Source organism: Thalassophryne amazonica, chromosome 16 (assembly GCF_902500255.1).
Source record: "Thalassophryne amazonica chromosome 16, fThaAma1.1, whole genome shotgun sequence".
NCBI classification, from domain to species: domain Eukaryota; kingdom Metazoa; phylum Chordata; class Actinopteri; order Batrachoidiformes; family Batrachoididae; genus Thalassophryne; species Thalassophryne amazonica.
In genome coordinates, this window is record NC_047118.1 from 28,368,938 (window position 1) to 28,389,482 (window position 20,545).

The following is a 20,545-nucleotide window of genomic DNA, read 5'->3' on the forward strand; positions in this document are numbered from 1 at the left end:
TTTCCTGTATATTCGTTTTTGTGAATTGTTCTGTAATTTATGTCTGTATCATGGCCCAAGCAGAGGGTCACCCTTTGAGTCTGGTCTGCTTGAGGTTTCTTCCTCAGAGGAAGTTTTTCCTTACCATTGTTGCTCTGGGGGTTAGTAAGTTTAGACCTTACCTGTGTGAAGTGCCTTGAGGCAACTCTGTTGTGATTTGGCGCTATATAAATGAAAATAAATTAAAAATTAAATTGAAGAAGTGATGCAGATCTGAAATTTGACAGTCATATCAAGGCGGTTGTCAAATCAAGCTTTTTCCATTTGAGGCAGCTGGCAGACAGACATCATCTCAGTCTGATTTTTAAATCTCTTGTGAAACACATCTCTTCTCCTTGTCCTTTGACATCTTGTGAGACGTTGATGTCATCATTTTATTTTATTTGATTGTTTTCATCATATGGTTGTTATTTTTATGCATGCATAATCTTTTAGTTGTATTTTGTTTATAATTTTATGCCAATTAAGTCTTTTCTGATGATTTTTATTTCGGGTACAGCACTTTTGACCATTATGGTTGTTTTAAAGTGCTTAATAAATAAAGTTGGTTGGTTGGAATAACTGGACCCAACATCATCAAGATTATAACTGCTGTTATTAGAACATACACCATTAACATACAATTTAAATAAACCTAAAAATTCAGTTGAACATAAATACCGGAGCACAACATCTCATGTGATCCATTCCAACAATTAACCACATAAGACATATTATTGGTGATATTTGTAATAAAATCCTCAGAAAGGACAGGCACGGTACTCCGCAGCAGCTTGTGGCCTTTGTGCTAATTTAGCTATGAGTTGGAGCTTAATTCAAAGCACATAACATGTTAGCTTTAACTCAGAGAGACCACACCACTAATTACACAAATCTTCATGGCTTAAAACACCTTCAACTACTAAAACAATCACACTCATGTCGTTGTCATGGGGGTGAAACTAGCTATATGGCCCAAACCTTGTACCAGGCTGTAGACATGGTTACTTCTACTATAAAGTTGGACATTTTAAAATGTGCTTCTGTGGGAACACGGTCCTTTTCATAGTCAGTGTCATGGAGCCACTCATATTCTGGTTGGCCTAATTCTGGATGTCTCAAAGATGCCAGCTGCATGCACAAGCCCCAGAAATGCAACAGGTGACCTGCACCACCCACATGGGGCCCACACGGCTCAGCCACACACCGTTAACAATAATCATTACAAAAATGTGTCCAAATAGTTCTGGACTCTGCAAATGGGCAAGATATGCTTAAAAATAGTTGTAATTCCAAATGGTTGCAAGGTTTTTGTTAATCCTCTAAAGTTCAAGCTGAAAGTCTTCACTGCAAGCACATCCAGATTGTTTCATTGTGGTGATTCAACGAAGCAGCCTCACAAAACGCAGTCTTGCTGTCCAGATACTTGTGGTCCTGAGTGCACATGGAGGATGGGGTGTGAGTTCTGTAATGCATCTCATCGAATGTCTCCACATCTGATTCCTTCAGCACACACTTGTGTTCAAAATAATTGCAGTGTGTTTAAAAATGTGAATAAAGCTCAAAATCTTCATGATATCTTTTATTTCCAGACACACAAATGCCTTCCAAATCAAAACTTGAAGAAAAATTAATCAAATTTCTTCTTATTTTAAAGGCTGTTTATAAAATATCAGTGTCTGCATTTTTCTTTACAAACTCAAACATTGAATGTATGAAGTGAAAAACTTGTAGATTTCTCTTTCCTGTGAATGACTGAACTCATATAACCACTGTTTCTGAGACCTGCTTCACATGTGTGTTTCATGGAGTCAACCAACTTCTGTCCCTGTGAACAGGTTTTGCAGTCCAGGTCCTTTGGACGACAGTCCACAGTTCCTCTGTATTTTTTGGTTTTGCCTCAGAAACAGTATTTTTGACGTCACCCCACAGGTTTTCTGTTGCATTAAGGTCCACCGTTTGGACTCTCCATAACATTAATCTGGATGGTCACTTGCTGATTTTTGGGGGTCATTGTCTTGTTGATATACTCATTTCAAGAACATTTCCTCTTCGTCACAAGATCCCTGTATGTGATCAACAGACCGACACCACAGTATGAGAAGCATCTCCGTATCATGATGCTCCACCAGGCTTCACTGTCTTCACAGTGGACTGTGATTTGAATTCAGCTTTTGAAGTTTGTCTGACAAACTGCAGCCCGAGACCCAAAAAGAACAATCTTTCTTTGATCAGTCCAGAAAATGTTTCTCCATTTCTGTTTAGTCCAGTCAGTGTGTTATTTTTGTGGCAATATGCACAATGAGTGGTTAAGGCGGTGAAGATGATACATTGCTGATCAACAGCACCACCCTGCTGGAGTCAGTTGCCTCTCTGTTGTCTGTGTGTGCCCCAGGTCAGCCCACATTGATACAGAAGAGTTCTGCTCCTGGTTTAACTCCTCCTGCCTTTCTGTAATGGACTCTGTGGCTCCTCTAAAACCCAGGCACTTCTAAGGCTCAGCCTGAACTCTGGTTCAGTGACAGAACCTGAGCAGCCAGACAGGAATGTCACAGAGCCGAACGCAGCTGGAAGAAGGACAAGCTGCAGGTTTCATCTCAAATTTTAGAGGACTGCTGGTGCTCTAATCAAAACATTGTCAAGGAATCCAAAAGAGAGCATCTGTCAAGCATAATCACAGAAAACCACAAGAACTCTCGTGTACTGTTCAGAACAGTTGACTCTGTCCTGAAAGTCCCATGGCCCGTAGGTTTGGAAACATCCATTGATGTGTGTAATAGTTTCTGTACTTTTTCACTGAGAATATTGCTTCTGGGAGAGCTTTCATTTCAACTTGTATAAGTGAACCGCGAAACATTGCGCCGATGGGCAGGCATACACGATCACGGTGCGACCCTTCATGCACGGGACGGAGTCTTTCGAGAAGAAACATGGGGACGCAGTGCATCACATCACGCTGCTGCTGTGAAATAAATAAAAAATAAAAACCAGCTGGTACATGTGAAACCACATTGTGCCGCTGCTGTGGAAAAAAAAAATACATGCCACCCACAGTAGAGAAGCTTGAATCTTCGACTGGACTGGGTTGCTTGACGCAAGGACGTTTTGCTTCAAATCGCAGAAGCTTCCTCAGCTAAAATTCTTGCTCTGGAAGTCTGACTTCTGTCTGACTCTTGTAGAGAAGAATAAAACAGAAGCCAACAAAAGCTGGAGTTTTAAACCTAACCAGACCCCTCCTACTGAGAGGCAGACTGCTATAGGCTAGTGACTAAACAATAGCTCTAATTAGCAACTATTGTGCTCTAGTTAGCACACCTAATGACATGACAGCTGTCCCTCTAATGATGGGATGGATGCCTTTCTGATGGCTCCCTTGATGACGTGAATGACTCATTACCATGAACGAAAAACTTGCTGTTGCCTGATTTTAACCCATGTGTCATCAACATATCTGAACCAGTGACTGGGAGAGATGCCCGTGAAAGACAGATATGTTGATGACACATGGGTTAAAATCAAGCAACAGCAAGTTGAGGACTTTACAGAACACATCAACTCGGTGGACGCCAATATCAAGTTCACACGTGAGGATGCCAGAAACAACCATTTAGCCTTCTTGGACTGTGATGTTATGATTGGAGAGAACAGGCAGCTCCAGACAGGGGTTTACAGAAAACCAACTCACACTGACCAATATCTGCTCTTTGGCTCAGACCACCCCCTTGAACACAAGCTCGGGGTGATCAGGACGCTTCAACACAGAGCCCTACAGGTGCCCACAACTGCAGAGGGAAGGGCTAAAGAACAACAACGTGTCCGGAAAGCCCTCACAGTATGTGGGTACCCACGATGGTCCCTGGACAAAGTGCAGAAGTCCCAGAGAACAAAGAGACCAGATGGAGACGGAGACAAGAAGAAGAGGAGTGTCTCTCCCTTATTTAGTAGGAGTAGGGGAAAAACTACAGAGGATCTTCAGACAGCACAAAATCCCAGTTTACTTTAAACCGGTTAACACCTTGAGACAGAAATTAGTTCACCCTAAGGACATGATCCCTAGTTACAAACAGAGCAATGTAGTGTATTCTATCAGATGTCAAGGAAAACTGTAACGAACACTACATAGGTGAAACGAAGCAATCTTTACACAAAAGGTTATACCAGCACCGCAGAGAGGGCACCAGTGGACCTCAGTCTGCGGTTCATCCACCTTAAAGACACTAACCACACATTTGAGGACAAGGAAGTTAAAATATTAGCCAGAGAGAAGAAATGGTTTGAGAGAGGGGTCAAGGAGGCATTCTTTGTGAAATGTTTGAAACACAGCCTTAACCGGGGAGGGGGTCTGAGACACACTTTATCCCCTGTTTACAATGGGGTACTCAGGTCAAAGGAGTTTCAGTCTTTTGTTCATGGTAATGAGTCATTCACGTTATCAAGGGAGCCATCAGAAAGGCATCCATCCCATCATTAGAGGGACAGCTCTCCTGTCATTAGGTGTGCTAACTAGAGCACAATAGTTGCTAATTAGAGCTATTGTTTAGTCACTAGCCTATAGCAGTCTGCCTCTCAGTAGGAGGGGTCTGGTTAGGTTTAAAACTCCAGCTTTTGTTGGCTTCTGTTTTATTCTTCTCTACAAGAGTCAGACAGAAGTCAGACTTCCAGAGCAAGAATTGTAGCTGAGGAAGGTTCTGCGATTTGAAGCGAAACATTCTCGCGTCAAGCAACCCAGTCCAGTCGAAGATTCAAGCTTCTGTACTATGGAAACCACCTGGACACCTGAGAGCCTACACAGAAACATGCCACCCACAGGACTGGGCCTATAAACGGTGTGGGAAAACGCCTGACATCAACAAAGAGATGGACGTATTTAAAAAAATAAAAGCACACACTGTAAAAAACACAGCATTTCATCATGTATGATCCATCTGTTCCTCTGTAGATGACCCATGGTCACAGACGTACAGTCATGAAATGACATGAATGAGAAGCAGGGCGCTCTGATCATGTCCACATCTGCTGGTGCCATGTCCAGCCGGCCTTGCACTCGTGTCCTGCCCGACACGCATGTCTTGTGGATGGCGCACCGCAGGACAGACACCGTGTCATGTGGAACAGAGTTCAAGTACCCTGCTGCTCGTCTGCTAACTGGAGAATGACAGAGGGAGCACATTACATTGATCCTGGCTTCCCTACGCTGGCTGCCTGTACATTTTAGAGTTCATTTTATGATTTGTTTATTTGTTTTTAAATCTTTAAAAACTTCCAACCTCCAGCCTCGCCCTGCCCTACCTCTCTGAGCTACTTCACCCCTATACCCCTACGGGTTGCCTCCGGTCAGCTGATCAGCTGCTCCTTGAGGTACCGAGGTCCAAGTGAGCGCTCAGAGGGGATCAAACATTTTGTGTTGCAACTCCAAAATTTGGAATGATTTACCTTTGCACATTAGGCCTCTTCACTGACTGTTTTTAAAACAAATCTTAAAACCCACTTTTATTCACTGGCTTTTAACACAATATGAGACTTGCGCTGTTTTAGTTGTTTTGCTTGTTTATTGCTGTTTTTATTGTTGTTGAGTTGCTTTGTTGTTTTTATGACCTTCATGACCTTTGTTTCAGTTTTGGCTGTTCGAAAGTGCTTTATAAATAAAGGTGAGTTGAGTTGACCACTTTAATTAAACTTAAGCCAACAATAAGGCACTCAGGTCCATTGCAAAGAGAGACAGAGAAAGGAGTTCAAAAATACAATAATTACGAATTGCTCCTCTTAGTAAAAAAACAATAAAATTTCAACTATCTACAATATATTTTTTTTATATAGCATATAATAAAAAATGGGTTAAAACAAAGGAGGAAAACAGTAAATCAGCGCATGAAACAATCAGACCAAAAAAATCCATGTGCCGCCAACATGCCAGCATAAACCAAGCCGGCGTGGCATAAAAAGAAAGGCGCCACAGCACCACACAGTCCAATGCCCGGCACAGCAGTTGGTCCGACTCAGGACAAACAGGACAAAAGAGAGCAAAGCATCAGAGGCTTCTGTCAGCAAATCAGTCAATGCTGCACTGCCCCCCCCCCCCCCCCCCCCACTGTCACACAATTCAAACAAACACAACCATGAATAGAACACGAATAGCTGGAGGAGGAAGCCAAGGCCACCGTGCGACATACTGGTCAGGGTGTCCCAGACGACACCGCGTGGAGTGCAAGAACCAACACTACATGAGAGAAACCAGCAGCAAATGGCCGAATGGCATAAAGAGCGGCGGGCACTGTGCAGCCAGCATTAATGCTCAAATGGTCTCTGTATGACACAACAACTCAAATAAATCCTTGACAGATACAATTAGAAGAACTACAGCTGCTGCCAACAGCCTACCTGCCACCACAAGAACACGCAAGAGAATGGTGCCAGACGATGATGGGAACCCAGTGTCCAGCAAGTAAGAGGAAGTCAGGTGCTCTGTGCTCGCCTTCATACAGTATCATCAGCTGAGACCAGACACCAGCTGAAAATCATCAAGACCACTTATTACAGTTGTGCTCAAAGGTTAACATTCCCTGGCAGAATTTTTGTTTTTTGTCCATTTTTCAAAGAATATATGAATGATAACACAAAAATGTTTTTTTCCCTCATGGTTAGTGGTTGTGTGAAGCCATTTATTGTCAAACAACTGTGTTTCTTCTTATTAAATCATAATGACAACAGAATCAACCCAAATGATGATCAAAAGTTTCCATCCCCCTGTTCTTCATACTGTGTGTTGCCTCCTTTAACATCAGTGACAGTTTGGAGTCTTCTGTGGTGGTTGTGGACGAGGTTCTCTGATGGTGAAGCTGCCACTGAATATGTCTCGGACTTTATTTACATCAGTATGTCACTTTATGTTAAATCTGTGTGGATTACCGGTAGATGGTTCTCAAAAACTGACTGACTGTGCAAGAAGGAGAAGAGTGAGGAAAGCCACCAAGACACCCAGAGAAGTGGAGAAGGATATTCTGTCACCAAAATAGATCTAATCCAGGCTTGCAGCTCATACAGTATTTACCTTCTGGCAAATTGTAGGTCAACTTTCAGGTCTTCTTTTTAAGAAAATCCTCCTCTGTTCCACTCTTCATCATGGAACTGTATAACTGATTAAAAAGTTGATTGGAGAGGAGAAAACAAAGTCCACGGTTCTTCTGAACAATGTCTAGAACGACCCATTTTATTCCAATTTTCAGTACAAAATACACAACAAATACAGGACAACCAGCAAGTACAACATTTACTACCTTTGTCTTTAAATAACCTGTAAGTGTGGAATAAGCATGAGAGAAAAAAAACAATACACACTGATATTTTTGAACAGTGTAATATTCCTTAATAACAAATCTGATTCATGTTTTGATTTGAATAGAACATATGCATCTGTGTGTCTGGAAATAAAAGCTAAAAACTTTGAACTTTATTCACTATTTTAAACACATTGATATTATTTTGAACCAGCCCAGTCTCACGTTTTTTTTTTGTTTGTTTGTTTGTTTTTTTCATGCTCCCGTGATGAAATTGGTCAAATTTTCGTGACGGAGCTTTTTTTTTTAACTCACTATAACTAACACTACTCCCAACCCTAACCTTAACCATAACAATCTTACTCCTTCCCCCCACCCAGCCATCACGGAATGAATGAGAATGAATTTGTGCTGCCGTGACAAAAATGAGGCATTTAATGTATATTTCATACTGCTGAAGCACGCTTTGCCGTGAGACCAGGTTGTTTGAACACAACTGCACCTTCAAATCTTATTTATTTATTTTTTATTTTTTGCTTGAGCCTGCTTTGTGAGTATTTTTTTGACTTCATGTTATCCCCCTTGTGCTGTTCTTTTTTGAAGTTTCTAGTGACCTTCTGTTTGTGCAGATGTGAGCTCTGCAACAGGCTCAGTCACAGCAAATGGCTAATGGTCCATCCCCTGGTTATTTTACGGCAGGCTGGAGAATATGCCCACTTTGCATGGTTCCCTTCTTCCATTTTTCAAACTTCGCCTGAGTCGAGGGTGACACAGCTTGAAACGGATTTTCGGAGAAGCAGCAACACAAACGGAAGAGTAGGCCCAGATGAAACAATCACTTTGTTCAGCATGAGCACATTTGCAAACATGTTCCAGGGGTTCTGTGGGACAGGCGCCAGAGCTTCTGTGTAAGATGAGATGGTGTAAACAGGCAGATTGGCTCTGGTCTCAATCTTAGCTCCTTGAGATTTCATGCTCGCTGGATTTATAGAGTCAGAGTGGATGGGAATGTGTTTTGGGCTCCTCTGGGGCCGCTATCAGAGAGAGCAGAGAGCTGTGAACTTCAGACCATAAAGCAAAAATGAATCAATATAAAGATGAAAAACATTAACCTACCAAATCAGAACTGAGTTCCAGTTATCATTTGAATTCACCTTTGAGAATACAATACAAACCTTTGAGAATACACCTTTGACAATACAATAATATTATATTTGCACACAAACAAAACAGAGTTTGCAGATAACTAGACCAGCCACCGTCACGGTGCCACTCTACTCTGAATGGTTGCCATCCCCCGCCCCTCAAAAAAAAAAAAAAAAAACTGGAACAGAATGTGACATTTTAAGCTATTAAATACCTCCTAAAATAGGTCAACGTTAGCCATTTTTGAGCTTGTCCAACGTTTGAGTCCCAAGAATGCTACCTGTGAATTTGAAGACTCTGGCAGTAATACGACTGGACTGTTGCTGAGCACAGACAGACGGATGGACAGACACAAAGTTTTTGCAATACCTGATGGCCATATTTGATGGCCTCGGGTAAAAATTGAAATCAGTACCTCCAGAAGCTTGTGATGCCAGGATTTCATCAATTAAGTCAACAAATAATAAAACCAATATATATGTATCTATGTATATTTCTACATATCAAGGGTCTGAAAAGATTCATGGAATGAAAACAAAACCAGAAACTTTATATTGTTTTTATGTTCCAGAACAGAATTTATTTATTTACATTTATTTACGTTCTCATAATGAATGACAAGGTTAATTATGCATTTTAGTTTACACACCTGGCCTCTCACTCGGGTGATGTGCACATTAGGTGAAGCCGGGTCTTTTCCTGTATCTTTTATATGTACATAAATAAGTGATTGTCTTCAGGTGCACTGCTTTCCCTTCAGCCTTTTAATCTTCTCTGACAGACCATGGCATCATGTCTGTCAGCTCTGAATACTGGTTCCAGAACTATGCTCACAAAGAGTCAAAAACATCACTGCTTGCAGTGCAACTGTCCCAAGGTTCTTGATAATTGTCTGGTTCATACTGGCCAAGGTAGCTGGGGGTTATACATTGTTCAGTCAAGCATTGTTCATTCAGCTCTTGGGAGCTGAGCTGGGCTCCCAAAACTGAATGTGTTATGTATGTCATTTCAGCTTTTTCCACATCTTCAGTTTTTGTTGAGTAAATCCTTTCCAGGCTCTGTGGCCTTGTGCTTGTCTCAGTTTTTTGTAGTGTGAAGTGGATGAGAGTCAATCACTCCCCATGGATGGGATGGCAGCCCATTGGTAGTTACTCTCTATCCAAGCCTGGGGCCCATTTGCAGCCGGTTGGACTGGAATAAAGCACTTCAGGTGTCTTATCCAAAGAGAGAGGGAGGGACCATCAAGTGGACATACCAGGAATAGAACCCCAGTCTTATGTTGGGTTTTCAACTCTGACCCCACAGAACCACATGCACTTTTGTGTTTCTGTGTGTGTGTGTGTGTGTGTGTGTTGTGTGTATATGTCACTAACTGATTGGTATTTTTAATGGATTACTACAATAGTTTATGGGTATTTGTTGTATCACCACAAAAACTATAATCCTGGATGTCAATCACCGAGGAGGCATATCCTTCCATCCATACCTCTCAAAGATGACTCTCTGTCCAGTGATCTCATGACTCTATCATACGATTCTTAGGTTTCTCTGGCTCTCAAAGACATGAATGTCCCTGCAAAGATAAGTGAATGTCTCAACAACTTTAACACTTTACCACATATGCATACATTTCTGGTGGCTGAGTCGAGGCAGAAATTGAAATCCTGGATCTTAAGGCACCTTGACACTGGCACAAATTTGATCCTCGCATTGTGGTGCAATGTGTCGTGCCAATACGTCCCACTTTGTCCCACTGGACACCACACTATATAAAATAATCATTTTGTAGCTGATGATGCATTTGCTCTCAGAACTTGGCTGATGAAACCATCTCTCATCACTCCCAGAATCACAGAGAAATGATCTACATCTGCAGGTTGTTTTTTGCATGCTGTGTTGTGGAGAACATTTCAAATCAGAATTTTCTTTGTGCACTGTCACGCAAACGCACACAATTCACACAGAGTTTACAACAGTTTATGATGTCTCATTTACTCACTGACACACACGATGGGAAGCCAGTGTGGGGATCAAATTCCTGCAAGTGTTGAGGTGACTATAGACTTGTTTGAGGATAAGTCACAAGGCAGACACTTCAATGATAAGATAAGATGATGTTGGTTGCTTTATTTTCTTTTGTTTTATGAACATACGTAAAGATTAATTTCAACACAACACACTTCAAAAGTCATTGTCGTGACTATTACAATTTCTTTCTTTTAAATGCAGATCTTGTGTGACTGGGTATTGGAGACACCAGTTGGTAAAGTTTACAAAATGGAATGCTCCCACACTGTTCCCACATTGATCCTTTTTGCAAGCCAAATGCCAGAGTTGTGGTTTTGGGCTTATAAAATGATGCAGGAAATACAGCTGTGGGTTGCTAGTTGTTTCACGGCGGTTTCATGTGCAGCATGAGATTATTCATCACACAGCACTTTCAACAGCTGGACCACGGCAGCGTGTGTCCCACAGTGTACCACATCACACTGCCTCTGGGAGAAGAACTGTTTTGCTGTATTGTTGCCATACTGGACGTCTGCACAGCAGTCATCCTCTTCATGATTAATGGTGTTCAACAAAGAAGCAGTTTTCCATTAGAGGCCATTTCCAACATTATTCACTTGCTCCTACACATATAGGACTTTCATCCACTCTTACTGCAAAAACACTCACCATGATTTACTTCACAGAGTGATCCACTTCAAGCCTGACATTGCAAATCAACTCTTCTCTTATGAAAAGTCAAAGTGTCTTGTTATTGATGACCAGGAGATCTGTTCTTGATATTCAAGAAGCTGTATTTAAAGGGTACTGTGAAATATTTATCACAGGAACTGGGGCCATTCCAGCAAACCAGCCAGGAGGGACTGACTGTCTTGGAGGACCAGAGAATGGACAAAGCCTAAGCTGTGGACTACACTGTCCTCATGACAGTCCCCTGCAAAAGAGAAGGTTGTTTCAGTCCTACTTCCTTGACAGCCCCAGGGATCCCTTTGTGCTGTTGTAAACTGTTCAGAAGGAAGGCTATTTAATTGGCCAGCACACACTAATGAGTTTGCAAACTAATTAAAGGGGGTATATTACACCCTGTGGAGGCCCACATCACTAAGAAAGCCAGGGACATCTTTAATGAGGAGCCTTGATAACCCTTCAAAGGAGGGATGTGCAGCGTCTGTAATGATGCTGAGGGTAAAGCTGAGCTCATGCAGGGAAAAAGCATGTTTGTGTGTGAGCCTCACCTCGGGTGTGGAGACTTTGCAAGCAGATACCAAGTCTGCCAAGTCCATCACCCACAGCTACCTACCTACATATCCTAATCAAACACTTTCACTCTCATCCCAATAGGTTCAAAGAGATCATTGCCACTGCGTCTCTCTGAGGAAGAACAGACATTTTTAGGTTGTGTGATTTTGCTATATTGCATTTTTCACTTCAGAGTCATTTTGTGTCTTGAGAACCACATTTTTCAATCTTAATACCACCAAAGAAACCATAAAGTGTATCATGTGTCATGTGTGCTGTCCTTCTGTATGCATCATATCACACAATTAACAAGGCACCACCAACACCACATTCCAGACATGAGCAGAAGGGCCATGTGGAGCACAGGTGCCTGTTGTGAGACACTGCCAGTCGGTAGCACATCTGTGGGATGGATCCATCCATCCATCCATGAAAAAAAAATATGGGTCTACATGGAAGTCATAGTCCACATGACGCAGTGTCCTTCGGCACACCACGCCCTGGACAGCTGGATGCATGGAAGCAACAGATATGTTGATGATATGAGCACATCGATTCATTCATGTCAGTTCCTTGTTCACGTCCATGGTCATGGTTCATGAACAGAAAGGAAGAGAAATATGATCATTATTGTATTCTCTGCTCTTTATAACGGGACTAAATATTTTAACAGACAAAACACAATCCATTTATTTTGCCATTTCCAACACAGACGGTCAAGTCGTCAGGCATCAATTACACATAATTACCAGTAACATCATTGTCTTACATTTATATGGTACATCCATTGTTCTTATAATGTTCTGCGCTCTCTCATTATTTGGTCCTTACACATTTTCTTTGACTTATGAACATTTGTACAACATTTAATTGTTTCCACTGCTGTGTGACCGTGATGTTGTATCACACCTCTCACCTGATCGCACTATGTTCACGTGCGTGGACACGAGCATGCACAAAACCGTCACTGTGAGATCATACGGCATCCGTACATGGCTGTCTGACCAACTGCCCATCCCAGCAGCGGCTGGAGTTTTTCGAGGTTCACCAGTTCGGTTTTTCTCTGCCTTTTTCACCTGATTTTAGCCTCATTCACCCAACATCATGTTATGTGTGAAGGGGCCCTTCATGAGACCCAAAGTGAGGACCTCACTGGGATTGACAATTGGACTGTTGGGATTTGGGGGTGGTTCCAGAGTAGTATATGTGAGATGCCTAAAATCAGGTTTAGGTCTAAGAAGTTCCATGCTGGTAGCAGACACAAAATATTTGATGTTGAAGGAACAGCCTGTGGGGGCATCCTCAATTTTAATGGCATCCAATGTTGTAATGGGTATTAAGTTTGCAAAAATATCCCTCTATGCCCTTTATGGACACGTCTGTGGAAACAGGTCAAAGTCTCAACCTGACAAATTTTCCTAACTGCCAAATAAACTGCACTATCACCAAAGGGTATTATCTGCATTATTTTCCCCATTAACCTAATGGCTTCTACAACCACATTAGTTATAAGTCCTGCAGGTTCTCTAATCACGTGCTCCATGGCCTGCTGTAGAGTCCTAATGTTACCCTCCCTGTATAGCTCTATCTGTGTTCGCAGATAAGATGGCGGCACCTTCCCCAGTAAAGTAAACTCTGTCTGGCATCAGCAAGCCATAGCAACCCCAAAAAGAAGGCCAGTTATCAATGAAGCCTTGCTGTCTACAAAATTGTGCCAATGATGTCAGCCTGCTAAATGCCTCATCATTTTCCCAGGAGGGGAGGGGACCAGAGACTATTAACTGATGCCAACACATCTTTCTGGCAAGGTCACAAGTTATTTGTGTGTCCTCTGAGTGCCTCCTCCTAACATCACTGGCGCAGACGTAGATAACTATGTGGCTATATCAAGTGTCATGTTCCTTTGTTTGTCTGCCCTTATGCGATGTCAGCAGACTAAAGTGAGAGACAGTGTCGGGTGCCCTGGCCTCAGGAATACATTTAACATCAGCTGCCATCTGTAATCTAATTTTATGGGTAATAGAAATCCCTATCACTAACACATGGAATTTCGGCCTGGAGACAGGGGTAGAAGTCACTGTGGACTTGGAAGGTTTTCAACAGGCATATCCAATGCTAAAAAAAAAATGGTTCTCAGTCAGCAAAAGTAACAGGGAACCAGGTGCCACAACAGAACACCAATCCCAACACGACTTCTTCCACATAACCACAGTCCAAAAGCCATCCTTTTTAGCCAGTGTTGCTAAGCTAATGCTAATGGGCACCCTAGGTGACCCGACACTAACCTTATCTTGAATGCCCATAATATCTAACTCCACTGCACTAAGAAACTGCGGTAACACTTTCCTTGAAGGCATCGTCTTAATAGTGACATAACACTGTCATAGCTGTTACATGACACAGTGATGAACGTGTCATAAACATAATGTCAATGTTATAAATGTTTATGACTGCTGTCATTAAGTGTCATTCCTTTTTTTTTGTTATGACAAGTTGATATTTTTGGGTTGTCTTGAATATGATAACTTGCTATTAATCAAAACGACATAACCAGAAGTTGTCTTTGGCCTTTTTGGTCTTCAGTTGCATTTCAACTTGTCTTTACAAAAACCTAATGTCATAAACATTTATGACATTGACATAATGTCTGTGACACATTCATGACTGTTTCATGTAACAGTTATGACAGTGTTATGTCACTTTTATGACAATACCTTCAAGGAAAGTGTTACTGAAACTGCTCCAGCTTGCGGACACCCTCTCTGCCAACATCGCACAAGATTAATGTAGAGAGGAATGCAATTTGTGCACCAGAAAATCCAAGCCTGTAGCCAAGCTAGTGCAAGCTAACTGCTAATGAAATTGCTATCCAGTCCTAAGATTCACACAGGAGTAAATTAATGAGCTAAATTGCCCTTAAAAACTAACAAAAGTATGAGACAGGCAACAGAAGTAAGAAAACAATTAGACCCTTATGTTAATTAGAAGAGCATCATTCAACCCAGCCTCCATCTGGGAGAAAGTTGCCAGGTCAGTTGTCAGGTTATTAAACACAGCAATGATATTGTTGTTGTTGTCTTTCAGCTGTTGTTCAGGGACGCCACATAGGATCCAGTACAAATACGCTTTGGGATTTGCAAAGGTCTTATGCTGGATCTTCTTACTTACACATCTCCACTTCTGGATGGAGAAACAAAGCTCCTAGTCTCCCCAAGTGGGCTCCCCGCCAACTCGTAATCAGTACTGCCTCTGCCTCTGAGACCTAGTGGGATTGGGTGGAAAGAAAATACAATGACAACCACACACAGGACACAGAGCATGTCAAAGCCAACATCTCTGACAAAAAAATTCTTTCTGCAAAAACCTCTTTAATCAGATGATGAAAGTCTAGATTCTTTGACTTACAGTGTGTCTTGCAGTGACTGTCACTTTTTGTTCTCAGTTACTTTTTAGTCCCTGACAGTGAATTTTACTTAGATGAGTCACAGGCAGACAGAAGACATGCCAGTGTTTATTCAGTCTCTCAAATAAACACCACACAGGGTGACTCTCTTCTGTCGAACTGTCTCACAGTTATTGAAGTTAGCTTTCTCCCTGGTTCAGTTCTGTCCCTGTGTTGGATTGGTTCTGCTTATCCCTCTTCCTTTTTCTTTACATGTCTGAGGCTTTTTCACCTCAGTATGACAAATATGGAGACCTTCATTCAAAAATATTGTTTTTGCGTGTGGCCACTAAAGGCCACTGATGCTTTGCACCTGTTTCTGTCACAGGTGGCACATTGAAACATCTCCTCTACATGTTGACATCTAGTGTGCAAGACCTTTTTAGTAGAAGCATTTCCAAACAACACTGTTGCTGAGATGTGTTTTTATAGTAGTTAGTTTTGTTGAGAACTGTGAAAATGGTGTGCTTGAACAATAATTAAGTGTTTATATGGACTCTGACAATGAAAATGTGGACTGAGCAAATAAATAAAACTAGTCTTCTTCTTTCTTCTGCTCCCTTTAGGGGGCGCCATGGCAGATTAATCGTTTCCATCTCACCCTGTCCTCTGTATCTTCCTCTGTCTCACCAACCGCCTGCATGTCCTTCCTCAGCACATCCATAAACATCCTCTTTGTCCTCCCTCTTCTCCTCCTGCCTGATGGCTCCATCCTCAGCATCCTTCTCCCTATATACCCTGGGTCCCTCCTCTGCACATGTCCAAACCATCTCAGTCTCACCTCTCTGTCTTTGTCTCCAAACCGTCCCACCTGAGCTGTCCCTCTGATATGTTTATTCCTAATCTTGTCCATTCTCGTCACTCCCAAACAGAATCACAACATCTTCAGCTCTGCCTCCTGTCTTTTTGTTGTGTTTTGTTGTTTTTTTTATTTTTGTTTGTGCCACCGTCTCTAAGCCATCCAACATAGCTGGTCTCACTACTGTCTTGTAAACTTTCCCCTTCACTCTTGCTGATATTCTTCAGTCACAAATCACTCCTGCTACCTTTCTTCACCCACTCCACCCTGCCTGCACTCTCTTCTTCACCTCGCTACCACACTCTCCATTACTTTGGACAGCTGATCCCAAGTATTTAAACTCATCTACTTTCACCACTTCTACTCCTTGTAACTGCACTATTCCACTGGGCTCCCTCTCATTCACACACACATGGACTCAGTCTTACTCCTACTGACTTTCATTCCTCTTCTCTCCAGAGCATATCTCCAGGCTAGACTCAACTTGCTCTCTACTCTCACTACAGATCACAATGTCATCTGCAAACATCATAGCCCATGGAGACCCCTGTCTGATATCATCCGTCAACCTGTCCATCACCACTGCAAAGGAGAAAGTTGATCCTTGGTGTAATCCCACCTCCACCTTGAATGAATCTGTCATTCCTACTGCGCATCTCACCGCTGTCACACTGTCCTTGCACATGTCCTGTACTACCCTCACATGCTTCAGTGCCCCTCCAGACTTCCTCATACAATAGCACAACTCTTCTGGAGGCACCTTGTCATAAGCTTTCTCTAAATCCACAAACACACAGTGTAACTCCTTCTGGCCTTGTCTATGCTTCTCCATCAGTATTCTCAGAGCAAACATTGCATCTGGAATTAATTTTCTCTGGATGAATCCATCTTCTTTTTCTTTGCCCAGCAGTAGCCGCCCAATTTCAGCCAGCACCCTGTTGGGCAAAGGCACCGGTAGTGGTGGTTGTTAACCCGGGCCTCAACCAATCCGGTGTGGAAATTTGATTTGTATTCTGCATGGTGATTTTGGCTTGTTTTACATCGGATGCCCTTCCTGACGCAACCCTACTTATTTATCCGGGCTTGGGATCGGCACTCAGAATGTACTGGCTGCATACGCCATAATCATGTTAAAATGCTTTTAACAGTCTATAACATGATTTTATGTGTGTTTAATAGACAGGCAACGTACATGCAAGTGCATGTACAGACCCTGCAGTAACTCACTCAGTCACTCGCTCATCTTCAACCACAGGGGGTGCTATGAATCAGTTCAGAATAAATGACCTTATGTCTCATCCAGCAGCACTTGTTTATTTAAAAAAAATGTCGCAGTGCCATGCAAAATGAAAAGCCTCTGATATTTAATTTATAGACACTTTAAATGGTGGTAAATAATGTACAAAGTACAACCTGTTACCCTCAATTTCATCCTCCATTGTGATCTTTTCCTGCAGATATCATGATTTCCAATTAATTAATTAATCAATTGCCCAACTTGATTTTTACTCATTGTTGCATTTTATATTTTGTCCATATTGTGATTCTTCCTTTTCATGTGGACTCTAGAGGAATGTTTGTTTCAAACCAGTTGCAACTTCACTAATTTGCAGTATCGATGAAAAGTTGTCCCCATCCCCAACCACACATTCTGTCTATTCTTTACTTCCAGTTTGACTTTACCATTCTGTTGCACATTTCATCTTGTATTTCCCCCTGTGGCTGGAACCATGTTTCTCCCTGCAGTTTGATTAGATCTGCTCGTTAGCTGATGCAAAGGTGAGGAGTGGAGGACACTGCATAGGCAAAACATAGTTGCTTTTGAAATTAAATTAGTGCATCAAATTTTGCCACCAATTAATGACTTCATCGTCATGATGTGTTCTTTTTAATTTCTTGAGTTGCTGGATGTTAACAGTGATGTGCACAAGCTGGGTGGGATGGAATCACTCACTCATCTGCTGCCTCATCTTTTTGACTGTACTCGTCGTAAACTGATAGCAGCACAGGGAATGAAGGAAGTTTCTTTTCCACTCTTGCATATTGGCATGATTTTTGTCGTGGTGGCGGGGGCTTTCATCTTTTATGTTTATTAAGTTAGCAGTTAATATAAAAGTTATGCTGTATATGAAAGTTTTAAATGTTTTTTTGTATTCATTCTCAGCACTGCTTCTTATCAGAGCTGCCTGTGGTGCTGAAACACATTGTGTTGCCTGTTGCATTCTGTTCTGTTCTAAATAGCATTCACTCTGAAGCAGTGAGGTATATATAAGCTGAAACTATAATGCAAGATGTATCATGGGATGTGAAGTTTATAATGTACATATAAGCAGCTGGTGAGTTTGATGAAATTTATATATATATTTATTTTTATTTCCGCCCCCAGAAGCCACACTGTAATATGATGGCATCATGTGGATTTTATTTATTTATTTTATTTTATTTTATTTTTTTAACTGTTCCTAAAGTCTAATACTTCTGCCACTTTTTCACTGTAACTGCTGTGAATTTTAATTCATTTATTTACATCTGTGTGAATCCTGTGTGAGCCTTAGGAGTGGTTAGCTTATTCATTATTGGTTAGCTCGTGCTTGCTTGGCTACACTCTTGAATTTCATAGTGCAAAAAGCACACTACTTTACACCCTCTGTAAATCCTGCGTGATGTTGGAAGATAGGGTGGCTCTCTTAGAGAGCTGTGTCTGTAAGTTAGAACAACTTCTTAGCTCATTGGAGTTAGATGTTACGGGCACTCCAGATGAGGTTAGTGTTGGGCCGGCTAGTGTGCCCATTAGTATCACCCTAGAAACGCCGGCTGTGGACAACGGCTTTCGGACTGTGGCTAGGCAGAGGAAGCCCCATAGGGCTTGGTGCCCGGTTTAGTGATTAGAGCAGGTGATTAGAGACCATGCATGGCTTATGACGAATGTGGGTGTGGAATCCATTAGCTTAGCAGGGAAATTAGTGCAGAAAATCCACTATGGTGATAGTGCAGTTTATCTGCCAGGGAGGGAAATTCAACAAGTTGAGACTGTGGCCTGCTTCCATAGATGTGTCCATAAAAATCACAGCGGGATATGCTTTGCAAACTTAATACCCATTACTACATTGGATGATGTTGAAATTGATGATAGCCCAGTGGTTGTTCCAGCAATATCAAAGATTTCGTGTCTGCTACCTACAACGCATGTGGAATGTCTCAAACGTAAACCTACTTCTAGGCATCTTATATATGCTACTTTGGAACCACCCCTAAACCAGAACAGTTCAACTGTCAACCCCACTTAGTCTGGGTCTCATTAACATACAATCACTAGCCTCAAAATCATTGTTGATAAATTATCTAATTACTGATCATCACTTAGATATGATTGGGTTATGTGGTAGCATTAGGAAGAGAGACGCTGGACGTCTGGACAGACTGGTGAGGAAGGCAGGTTCGGTGGTGGGCATGGAGCTTGAGACTCTCTCTTCAACAGCTGAGAACAGAACCCTGAACAGACTGGACTCTATAATGAACAATCAGAAACACCCCATTCACACCATCTTCACTAACCAGCTGAGTCTGTTTAGCCACAGACTCTGTGCCCTCTCCTGCAGGACAGACAGGCTACGAAGGTCCTTTGTCCCATGGGCCATTCAACTGTTTAACAACACACAGAAGGACACTAAGAAGGACATCATCATTGGGGACTGGACTGCCTAAGACCTCATGTCCTCCAGTTATTCAAGGATGCTAAGTTTTCACTACAAGACACTAGAACAATTTTTACCCCAATATTTTTCACCACCAGGGATGGTTTGCACTGCACTATCTAGGATAATCACTGCACTATGGAACTCTCATGAACACTGGACATACCTCTTCCTTGCTTATCACAAACAAAGACTGCGAGATGCCTGAGCTGGCCCAGTCCTGGGATACCTCTAGGCATGTGTGTGCGTGTGTGTGTGTGTGTGTGTGTGTGTGTGTGTGTGTGTGTGTGTGTGTGTGTGGTGTGTGGTGTGTGTGTGTGTGTGTGTGTGTGTGTGTGTGTGTGTGTGTGTGTGTGTGTGTGTGTGTGTGTGTGTGCGTGTGTGTGTGGACTGTGCAATACACTTTTTACTATTTACTGGACTGTGAAGTTGTGACGATTGAGAAATCTTCACTCCTATCATTGCTTAGTACACTTAACACTGCTTTTTGATCACTTTAACTTTTTGCTGAATGTCTTCATGCACCTTACCAGGATATTTGTTCTCTGTTGAATACTATTAATGTCTTAGTTCTTCTAACTTCTACATCATAATACTACATTATAGACTTATCTGTCAACACTCATTGCTTCTTGGTCATGTTAATCTCTTGTCTACCTCAACTCACAGGATATGTTTTTGCACAATTGCTGCTTTTTTTTCCCTCCCCTTGTCTTTGACCTGTGTTAATGCTAGTTGTGTATATGTGTGTCTTGAAATGTCCATGTGGGCATTATGTGTATTGTGTAAGCTACTTGACACCTTAATTTCCCCCTGGGGATCAATAAAGTTAGTCTACTCTACTCTTCTCTACTCTAACCTGGCTTAAACCACAGCTGTCCTCCCCTTAAATGAGGCCTGCCCATCAGCATATACATTTAGTCAC

At 42.0% G+C, this 20,545-nt stretch overlaps 1 protein-coding gene across 1 annotated transcript in view; it reads left to right on the top strand.

Moving 5' to 3' along the window:
* Window positions 1-20,545, top strand: part of rbfox3a (RNA binding fox-1 homolog 3a) — a 1,755,711-nt gene that overhangs the window by 260,517 nt on the left and 1,474,649 nt on the right. The window lies entirely within an intron of this gene.